Source organism: Spodoptera frugiperda, chromosome 24 (assembly GCF_023101765.2).
Source record: "Spodoptera frugiperda isolate SF20-4 chromosome 24, AGI-APGP_CSIRO_Sfru_2.0, whole genome shotgun sequence".
In the NCBI taxonomy this organism is placed as follows: Eukaryota; Metazoa; Arthropoda; class Insecta; order Lepidoptera; family Noctuidae; genus Spodoptera; species Spodoptera frugiperda.
Genome location: NC_064235.1, coordinates 4,615,073 through 4,626,568, shown reverse-complemented (window position 1 = coordinate 4,626,568; position 11,496 = coordinate 4,615,073).

Below are 11,496 nucleotides of genomic sequence, written 5' to 3'. Positions count from 1 at the left end.
CGCTGCATACTGATGCAGCGCCGCCCTCCCGCCCGCAATTAATTGCACATGCAGCAGTGCAACATAAAAACACACACGATACATGCAATAAACAACATTGTACCTTTAGTCTGCTATTACAATTGTGTCAGAATGGTCGATCATTGAGCAGTGCAAGAGGGATGGAGCTACACAACCTACATAGCTCCATCCCTCTTGCACTGCTCAGTGATCGACCATTCTGACAATTGTAATAGCAGACTAAGGCGCTGATGGTGATGTTGCGGCCTACGATGGAGCACGCTTGGACTTTGAAGTTTTTTGATGTAAACGAAACTCATCAACATTTTAAAAGTTTCTTGTAAAAAGTTGATAGTTGCTATAACGTTTACGTTTGCCGCAATTTTATGGCAATCTGTGAGCAACTTTCATAACCGAGTTGCTAAATCTACGCAGCGATCAGCGTTCAGTGTGACAATGGATATCGAAGAAGCATGCACTTGCTCTCATTTTATTACGTCGTCGCCGTCAACGGCAACTTTAAAAACCGGTATAATATTTAACAGTTGCTAGTTGCGGCAATTAGGAACTATCTTAGTCATCGATTACAGCAACTGAAAACTGTTGACGATTACCGGAACTCGAAACTCGAGTTGCTATGTGTGCGCGGTTCAATTGAAATATATGTAAACAGCTAGTTGCCAGTTGCCAGTTGCTCCAATAGTTGCTCCATGTGCAAAGCCCCTAAGGCCCCTGATGGTAAATGATGTTGCGGCCTTCGATGGAGCACGCTTGGACTTTGAGCATTCGGTTTTTGGATGTAAACAAAACCTCATTAAACTTTATAATGGTGTTTGAAATAATATAGAAAATGTAGGTAGGTACAATATTGACTTAAGTAAGTTATTAATAACAGCAAACATTCACACGTGAATTTATCTTCACAAGTCTTGTAGGCGGTTACGTCTACACATTTCATTTTAGTAGGCCCTATCATCACACAAAATAAAATAATATTTAAAAATATAATAATAGGAGACGACCAAATAGTGAGGACGTCATCTAGCGGCGCGCTTGTTGGTTTATCACCACTATATCAGGTTTATTGAAATGAGAAGCAGGTTTATTTAAAAAAAAAAACCCTTTATTACCTTAAAACTAAAATTACAAAGATTTAAACAATTATGTAGGTTGTGGAGAATGACTTGCAGGTTACCGGGGTAGATAGACAGTAAAAATCCCACACGGTAGGATTAATATAAAGTTTAATGTCTTACACAGAAGTCATAAGAGTTCGACACAACACAAGTATAGTTCTTAGAAACTAAGTAAACTAGGTAATAGCAAACAAAAAATATGTAGTGGATCACTACAATCAAAAATAAATAATACAAATACAAATCAACACAAAATCAAATCAATCAATACAACCAACCTTCGCTATAGAAATTACAATCCAAACTATATCCTTTACGCTCGACGGATGGTTACCGAATAGGACGAGGCTCGAAGTCTCTGGGTATACCTCGCCGCACCACACACAGGCCATTGGCCGGTGGCAGTTACATCGGTGGCGGCATTGCGCGGGGCCCTTCTTCCCGCGCCAAGCTTCTATTTTGATCCCGGGCATACAGAGTAGCTCTGTTACCCCGTATATGCCCGGGATGGTGTTGTCCGCGCGCGCTACCTGGGCGTAATATAAACACCCAGGTCGTCCCTGGCGCGCGCGGATGGGGCGGACGTACTCCGCGCCGTAGCCGGCGTCCTGCAGCGCCTCCAGGATTGCCTCTGACGGGGTGTCCACCGGTAGCCCTCTGATGGCCACCTTGACGCTTCGCTCCGCGGGGAGGGAGTAGGAGAACCAGGCGACTCCCTGGCTCTTCTCCAGGTCCGCCAGGTATGCCTGGATTGCCCGGTACTCCTCGTCGGAGCGGGGCGTGAAGCGCACCCCCTTCCCAAAGGGGCGCGCGTTGGGCGCGTGTCCGAGCCGCCGCTTCAGCGCCGTGAAGTGCTCGACCCAGTTGGGGAGCTTCTCGACGATGAGCGGCGGGTAGCGTGTCTTCTTGGGCGGGGGGGCGCATGGCGCCGTGGGCGAGCGCGGCTTCGGCGTCGGGGGCGCGGCTGGGGCGGGTGTTCCGGTGGTGGTAGCGGCGGCGGCGGCTGCGTACGTGGGTACGGGCGCAGCGCCGTGTAGCGGTGGAGCGAAGGGCGGCAGGATGGGCGGTGGGCGGAAGGGCGGCGTAATAAAAACCGCCTTCCTCTTGTCCGCTGGCATCTTCGGCGGCGAGGGGAAGCGCCCCGGCGCGATGTTGTCCGGGGGCGCGCGATAAATAGGCGCGGCGCGATGGAGCGTGGCGCTTGGGAGCTGTGTGCATGGGCGCAGCTGGCGCCGCTGCAGTCGGCTTCTTGGGGCGCCGTTGGGGGTGCGGCGGGTTGCAGTCTCCTTGTCAGCTTCTGTCCGCGCGTGGAGCGGCAGCTGCGGTGGCGGCAGGTTGCGCCGCATCGGGTTGCGGCCGTGGGGTCGGCCGCGGTATTGCGGACGGCGGGTGTGTCAGACCGGCGTCACGACTGACGGTGGTCGGCACCACGTCCATAGGTTCCGGCGTCGCGGTCGGCCACGCAGGTGGGGCCGTGCGCAGCGGAGGCGAGGGCGACGCCGGGGTGTCGGGGATGGAGGGGGCGGGGGAAGAATTCCTCCCCCGCACCTCCGGTGGCCGATGGGGTCGGCGTGGCACTAGACACGAACTGCTGAATTGCCACGTGCAGTGTCCTGGTTTCGGTGGGGCGCAGGCGAGAGTTCTTGAACACCCTCCCCCGCCCCGCCGGGCCGAGCTTGGAGGAGCGCGGCGACTGCTCGCGGCCTCCGTGCAAAAGCAACACAAACCGGAATAGATCACGTAGATGACAGAACACAAAAAATAATAATTAAGAGCGATAAGAACACAACGGCACCGTGCGCGCGCGCGGAGGGAAGTGTGTAGTGGGTAGTTAAAAATAAGTTTATCCTGGCTCAGGACGGCTGGTGGCGACACGTCAGCCGCTGACCCGCGCGGGGGACCCGCCGAACCCGGGGCTTGCCGCTGGTGGCAGACCGGGCACCGGACACGACGGAGGGCCTCGCGTGATCGGGGCAACGGCTGGGCGCGCTGAGGAGTCAAGCCGACCGCGACCGAGCAGCGGGTTTTTTCCAAGATTTGCGGTCCGAGCGGTGAGTGCGGTGTATTCAAGACGTCCGTCCTCCTCGGCTGCCGGCGAATCCTAGGACGAGGCGACGGAGGTCTTCTCTGGGGGCGCGAGGTCGCACGATCCAGGCCGATGCCCGTCTCGGCGGTATCTTGTCGCTGCCCGCGACTGCGGGCTAAGTGTTTGAGTAGTCGGGCCTCACGCGGGGCCCGATGCGATGTCGTGTCAGTGTTGTCGCGCCGCTAGCGGCCGCGCTCGCCGGGCTGGCCCGGCGAGCAGCAGGCGGGTAGCGGCGCGTGGTCAAGTCCGGTGGGGGAGCCTCTACCGCCCCGCCCTAGCTAGGGCGGGCGGGAGGCTCATGTGGCTGCGTCGGGTGGGTCGGCCGGGGCGACCAGGTCTCGCGGCAGACCGTATCCGTCGGGGGGGCGCCGATGGTATGGCGCCAGCGCCCGAAGGTGGTCGTGCCGCGACTTGCTGGCGCGCTCGAACATATTAGTGCTCAGGCGCTGCACGAAGTCGTCGACGCTCTCTACGCCGAGGTCTCTCGATATGGTCGCGTTCCGTACGAAGCGCGGGGCCTTGACTATAGTGCGCAGCGTTAGTGATTGCTGCGCACGGAGGCGTTTCTTGTTTGATTCGGACACGAGCGCGTACCAGGCCGGGGCGGCGTAGGTAAGCCGTGTCCGAATGTAGGCCTTGTAGATGCCGAGCTTCGCACGGAGCGGCAGCGACGAGTCGAGGACCGGGCGCAGGAGGTGACGGGCGGCGCGCGCCTGAGCAACAGCCTGCTGCACGTGGGGCGTCATGGACAGGGAGCGGTCGATGGTCACGCCGAGGTATTTAACTCTCGGCGCCCACCGTATTGGCTCACCCATCAGAGTCATAGGTTCCGGCTTCATGATCCCCACGGCGAGCGCTTGAGTCTTGGCCACGTTCACAGCCAGTCTCCACTTCTCCAGCCAGTCAGGGAGTGCATCTAGGGCGCGCTGTAGTTTGACTACTGCGTGCCGGGCGTTCAGCGACGTCGTGTAGAGCGCCGCGTCGTCCGCGTAGAGGGCGAGCTTGGCGCCGTCCACGACGGGGATGTCGTCCGTGTACACGCAGTAGCACACGGGTGAGATGCAGCTTCCCTGGGGCACGCCGGCTTGGATGCCGCGCTCAGTCGACAGAGCGCCTTCCACTGCCACTTGGAAGGTTCTGCCGTGCAGGAAGGTGGCCACGATCTTAACTAGTCGACGAGGAGTAGTAGATGTGGCCAGCTTGCTGAGCAGGCCGGCGTGCCAGACGCGGTCGAACGCCTTCTCCATGTCGAGGAATACTGCAGCGGCCCGCTCGCGCTTGTTACGCGCGGCGGCCAGGTCGTGCAGTACCCTCGCGACTTGCTGGGTCGTGGAGTGTTCGGCCCTAAAGCCGAACTGTTCGCCGCGTGGCTGGAGGTGTGGGCGCAGGTGCAACAGCAGCAGCTTCTCGAAGAGCTTCGAGACGGTATCGAGGAGCGTGATGGGGCGATAGCTCCCCGGCAGCAGCGTGTTCTTCCCCTGTTTGGGCAGCATGATGACTCTGCCGAGCTTCCATTTGGCCGGGAAGTGTCCGGTGCGGAGGATCCCGTTAAACAGCTTGCGCCTGCGCCTCTTGCGTCGCTCGCCTCCCGGCTCGTTTGCCGCGGCCATTAGAGAGCCAGGGGCGTTGTGTTCGCCCCTTGGCTGTGCGGCTGCTGGTTTGGCGGTGGGGGCGGCGGCTGTGCGCGCCACAGTGCCTGCCCTCGGGTTGCGCGTCTCGCGGCGGAACACGGGACACGACGTGTTGTTCGCCGTGTGTGCGCCGCCGCAATTCGCGCAGGTGGGCGGCTCCTCCTTAGGGCGGGGGCACTCGCTGGCCGGGTGCTCTTCGCCGCACCGCACACAGGCCATTGGCCGGTGACAATTGTGGGATGAGTGCCTGAATTGCTGGCAGCGGTGACACTGCGCGGGGACCTTCTTCCCGCGCCAGGCTTCTATTTTGATCCTGGGCATGCAGAGCACTGGCGCCATTGCGGTCGGCTTCTTCGGAGGCCGTTGGGGGCGCGGCGGGGCCGCGGCGGGCTGCGGCTTCCTCTGCCTCTGTCCCGCGGCTGGTGCGGGGGCGGGGGCGCGAGGAGCGGTGGCGCATGGAGCGGCGGCTGCGGACGGCGGGTGTACTGGACCGGCGCCACGTTCGGCGGTGGTCGGGTGTGAGGCACCCGCGTCCGGAGTGGCGGTGGTCGGCACCACGTCCATAGGTTCCGGCGTCGCGGTCGGCCACGCAGGTGGGGCCGTGCGCAGCGGAGGCGAGGGCGACGCCGGGGTGTCGGGGATGGAGGGGGGCGGGGGGAAGAATTCCTCCCCCGCACCTCCGGTGGCCGATGGGGTCGGCGTGGTAGCGGTGAAGGTGGCGAACTGCTGTACCGCCACCGTCAGGTTACGCGACTCGGTGGGGCGCAGGCGGGAGTTTTTGAAGATCCTCCCCCGCCCCGCCGGGCCGAGCTTGGAGGAGCGCGGCGACTGCTCGCGGCCTCCGTGCGGCATCTTCTTGCCGCGGGTAGATGTTGATTAAAAAATATAAAATTTGTCTAGTAGAAGTGAAATAATACTCCGGGCGGCTGGGTGGCGACACGTCAGTCGCTGACCCGCGCGGGGACCCGCCGAACCGGTACCCGGGGCTTGCCGCTGGTGGCAGACCGGGCACCGGACACGACGGAGAGCCTCGCGTGATCGGGGCAACGAACTGGGCGCGCTGGGTGGTCAAGCCGACCGCGACCGAGCAGCGGGTATTTGTGAAAAGATTTGCGATCCGAGCGGTGAGTGCAGTATTTCTTCTCAGACGTCCGTCCTCCTCGGCTGCCGGCGAATCCGAGGACGAGGCGACGGAGGTCTTCTCTGGGGGTGCGAGGTCGCACGATCCAGGCCGATGCCCGTCTCGGCGGTATCTTGCTGTTGCCTCTCGCGAGGCCCGATGCGATGTCATGTCCGTGTTGTAGCGCCGCTAGCGGCCGCGCTCAAGCCGGGCTGGCCCGGCGAGCAGCAGGCGGGTAGCGGCGCGTGGTCGTGTCCGGTGGGGGAGCCTCTACCGCCCCGCCCTAGCTAGGGCGGGCGGGAGGCTCATGTGGCTGCGTCAGGTGGGTCGGTCGGGGCGACCAGGTCTCGCGGCAGACCGTATCCGTCGGGGGGGCGCCGATGGTATGGCGCCAGCGCCCGAAGGTGGTCGTGCCGCGACTTGCCGGCGCGCTCGAACATGTTGGTGCTCAGGCGCTGCACGAAGTCGTCGACGCTCTCTACGCCGAGGTCTCTCGATATTGTCGCGTTCCGTACGAAGCGCGGGGCCTTGACTATGGCGCGCAGCGTGAGAAACGGCGACTGCTGCGCGCGGGGGCGTTTCTTGTTCGATAGGTCTTGGTGTGGGTCCTGGTAAAACATCTCAATGCCTGATACTGCAATAATCAAGTATAAATATAGCACATAGGTATACTATTTAGTATTAACCCACATAAAAAAATAATACAGGTTCCAATACACACAACACGACGTAAAATAAAAGGGCACATAAGACAATAATTATTAAAATAGCTTACTCAACCTAGTGGTGGTTAGATCCTTCCAGTTCTGCAGCTGACTACTGAATAACCCAATATTTGAATAAGCGTCAGTATTTATAGTGAATTTATGTCAACCGTCATTTTCAATTTAAATACTTTTTGTTAAATAATTTCGATAAAATTTCACTGAAAACTAAAATATTAAGAAATATTATCTGTTGTAAATAATAACATTTTAAAAAATATTTCCGTACTAAACAACATTTAATTGTAATCACAAAACGTAAATTGACAATATAGCCTTTAAATTAATGATACCCACGGAATACAGAAAACTAGTGGAAGTGTGATGTGGGCAAAGTCAAAGTCAAAATTATTTATTTCAAATAGACCAGGAAGGCACCTTTGAACGTCAAAGCAAATATAATAATATTAATAACGTCTGTCTGTCGGTCAGTCCTCTAGTGTACCTATTTGCTCTTTCCAAAGTGTAGATTCCTATAGAGAAGAACAAGCGAGAAACTCCATAAGTTTTCAATCAGATTCATAATACAATTCTTGGTTAATGGTTACATTGTTTCGATTTCGCTTCAACTATGTGAGAACAATGTAAAACTAATATTCAGTCAAAATGATAGAAAAAGAAAATAACCTTAAGGACAACAAAATCAATGCAGTCTGGAGCTGACCAGTCCCAGTTGACAGCGCCCGTTCACGAACATGACACGTACACCAGCACCGCCCAACTCAACCATGTTGCAGGGAATCGAGCGATCCAATGCCCGTGCCACCGCCAATGAGACCTTTGAGTGAGCATGACAACTCCAAGCTGACACAAATGCTCTCGCGTCCGGCTTTGGTTCAGGCCATGGTGCGGAGCGAGGGGGAATGGGACGCCGTCTCCTCCTTCTGCGAAGCAGTCATGCTAGCTAAGGAGGAGGCGGGGCGCGTGAGGGAACGATCCTCCTCACGCCCCATCCCGCCGCAGAAGACACTCCGGGCATCGGGGATCGCATGACGATCTCCGGCCACCGTAAGTGCGGGTCTGCGGACGGCGAGCAAGGGTACCTCGCCGCCCGACCAGGACCAGACCCGTGCGTACGCGTCGCGTTCCGCGCGCGCCTCAAAGAGCCAGATCACCACAGATGGGGCCCAGTAGGGCTGATGCCCGGCTCAAAGCAGGAGAAGGAACGGGGTGGTACATTCCCTCCCGCCTCACCCAAGGCGGGAGAAGACACTGGATGATTTTCCCCCTCAAAAAAAAAAAAAAAAAGCTGACACAAATGCATTCTACTAGTCTAATACAGTTTTAGCTAATTACAGGGCTCTCACATTTACAATGATTGTATCAAGTTTAACAGAACACATTGAAATAACATGGTTATATTATTACATTATTGGAGTTACTTTATTTTTTCGTTACCCTGTGGAGCCGGACCAGCCTGCCTCCAAGCATTTTTATCCTCTATATAATCATTCAATTTGTAGTATGCTAGTCTACACATCGTTTTTTTAATACATAATTTAAATTGTCTTTCATTGAGGTGTTTTATTTCCTGTGGAATTTTGTTATGACATTTAACACAGAATCCCATGAACGAACACAGAATCTCATGAACTCTATTTTGAATTTGATAAATTGATACCCAACACGACTAAGTTCAATTTAGTTCATATATCCAAAGTTACCTAAATACAATTTAGGTACTACGAATCCCATAATCCAAAATAAATTAATTCTGTTTTTTGCAATTAATAATGCGAATAAATAATGAAAATGTATATGACCACATTTAGCGACATCTGTCGTCCAATAGCGAAATTAAGTATCTATAAAGCTTATATTTATAAATAATCATCTATACATATAATAAAATCGTAGAAAAGTGCTGTCTGTACATTGAAAATAAAAATAAAAAAAATAGCAGGGGTTATTGTTATGTCGATGTCGAACTCAAAAATGTAATTAACTTTTTCTATACATATAATAAAATCGTAGAAAAGTGCTGTCTGTACATTGAAAATAAAAATAAAAAAAATAGCAGGGGTTATTGTTATGTCGATGTCGAACCCAAAAATGTAATTAACTTTTTTTTGTCTGTTTGTCTGTTTGTCTGTTTGTCTGTTTGTCTGTTTGTCTGTTCGTCTGTGCGCGCTAATCTCAGAAACGGCTGATCCGAGTTGGATGCGGTTTTCACGAATATATTGTGGGATGCTTAAATTTACATTTAGTGTTTGTTTCATGTCAATCGGTTCATAAATAAAAAAGTTATGTCAAATTAAAGAATCACGTCGAACATTCTATGCTTATACCATTAATCTCCGCAACTATTTGACGGATTTGGTTGAAATTTGGTACAGATATAGTTTAGAACCTTAGAAAGGACATAGATATATTTTTATTTCAAAAATCAAAAAATAAAAATAAGAAATAAATTATTTATAAATAATTCTATGTCGATCGTTACACGACTTCGGTTCATGTTATTGTTTTAATTTATCGAAAAAAAGTAAATAAATAGTAAAAAGGTATGAAAAAAATAATATCAATATAATAAAACATTTAGTACAAAGAAAATGCTCTAACGGAGTATAGATAGTTCTATGTCGATCGTTACACGACTTCGGTTCATGTTATTGTTTTAATTCATCGAAAAAAAGTAAATAAATAAATAGTAAAAAGGTATGAAAAAAATAATATCAATATAATTAAACTTTTAGTACAAAGAAAATGCCCGAACGGAGTATAAATAAATAATCCAAGTTGTCTTTATCCTCGATAGATGGCGTTGGGATCGAAATAGATCGCGCTATGGTTTCGTTACATTCATTTGGTTGGGTATCGGCCGAGCGCTTCGGTACTATCGTAGAAAAAGTGTATTATCAGTCGTATGATTATTTGTCTGTAGTGGTCCTGCTGTTTCGTATATTCTAAATTGGTTTCGTTGTATTTGTCAATTAATAAGTTTATTTGTTGGGTTTTCCTGGTTTTCTGGTTAAACTATTTAACGTAGGTTTAGTTTGATATCGATTATTAGTAGTTACTGTAGTTAGTTTTTTTAATAAAATTGTTTTTAAATTATTTGGTTTAAGCTTGGTTATTATAGCATAGAGGATAGGTTGTAATATAGTTTCTTTTTTAATTGTTATAAATTCGTAATTCGTAGCTTTCTTTAGTTTTAAGTTAGTTTAAGTCCGTTTTTAAACTATTTTTTCAATGCCCTAAGTGAGTATACATCTATTAAATTCAAACGCAAAGCTCATTATGTTGATTTTTGAAGAGTTCCCTGGAATATCTTCCACATCTCATTTTTGAAGAGATCCCGCGAGATCGGGAACTATGTGGTTAAAACCAAAAATTTGCCGGAAGTCACTATTCCACGCGAACGAAGTCGCGGGCAAAAGCCAGTTCTGCAAATATAAATATAAACTTGAAAAAAAATAACGATTACGTACAAGTTCTTTTGAGTTTTTATTTATCTTAAATTATTTATTTAATCTTTAATGTACACAATACAATTAAATAGTTATATTATCAATTTTTATAGTTATAGTTTCGCCATCTAGTGGCGGACACCTAAACTACAAATCTGAAAAAATACGTAAAAAATAAAAATATTAAATAAATAAAATACACAAGTTATTAAAATAACTTTTTAGATCATATAAAATTAGGAGGAATTAAAGTAACTAAAATGAAATAAAAATACTAATCTATTATTATTTTAGGGTCGCTAGAAAAAAAGTTCAAGTGCTGACATCTAGCGGGTAGTAGCAGAAAATAGTTTATTTATAAAACGTCTTATTTACTAGGTATAGTATATACAGTGTCATCTTCTATTAAAATCTAGGTAATAACATCCTAAAATATACTTTTTCTTGCAACCAACACAATGTAACACAGTTTTTTCACCAGTTATGAATGAGTCCCATGTAATTTGTCTGCACGGTTGGTGCGGTGGCTGGGCAACTGGCTGCAACGCAACGTGTAGCGGGTTCGATTCCCGCACGGAGCAACTCTTTGTGTGATCCACAAATTATTTTTAAGTGACCAATAAAGCGCCTGTCAAAACCTGCATAGCAATATTTTATGCTTATACAAATTGTCAGCGAACAGATGTTTAGGCACTTGATATTTATTCCTTATTACAATAATGTCGTTCAAGAACGTAATTATAAATAAAAACCATATTGTTTATAAACTTTTCATTTAAAAATACACACTATAAAATAAAATTTTCAATTGAAAACTGGAACATTTCAAAAAATATGTAAGGTTTCCAATGGATAAAAAAGTTCCACAGAATTTGTGAATTCACTTATTTATACATTTCTTTTATACTCCAAAGTTTTAAAATCAACTTATATATGTATCCGATTAACTACTATGCAAATTACTTACCTATAATACGATTGAAAGGTATAATTAAAATAATGCCTAGCATAAAAGTCATAGCAACAAGTATGAAACAGAAAATGACAAGGCGTCTTTGTAATTTAAACTTTCAATCACGCAATAGAATTCCATTAAGAAATTTTACATATAACATACCTTAAAATATATAAATTCATATAATTTTGGCGTATAAAGAAATGGAAAAATATGCGATCATAGAAATTCCGTTGCAATTTTCAATCTTTGGCATGTATTGCCAAGTTAATCTTGAGACGAACTTCCAAATAAAACTCGTGTTTCAGTGGATTTTACTTATAATGCTTGTTCGTTACAATTAACCGCCAAAAAGTATAAAAATCTTGTGTCACAAAATCAAACCATAGACTGA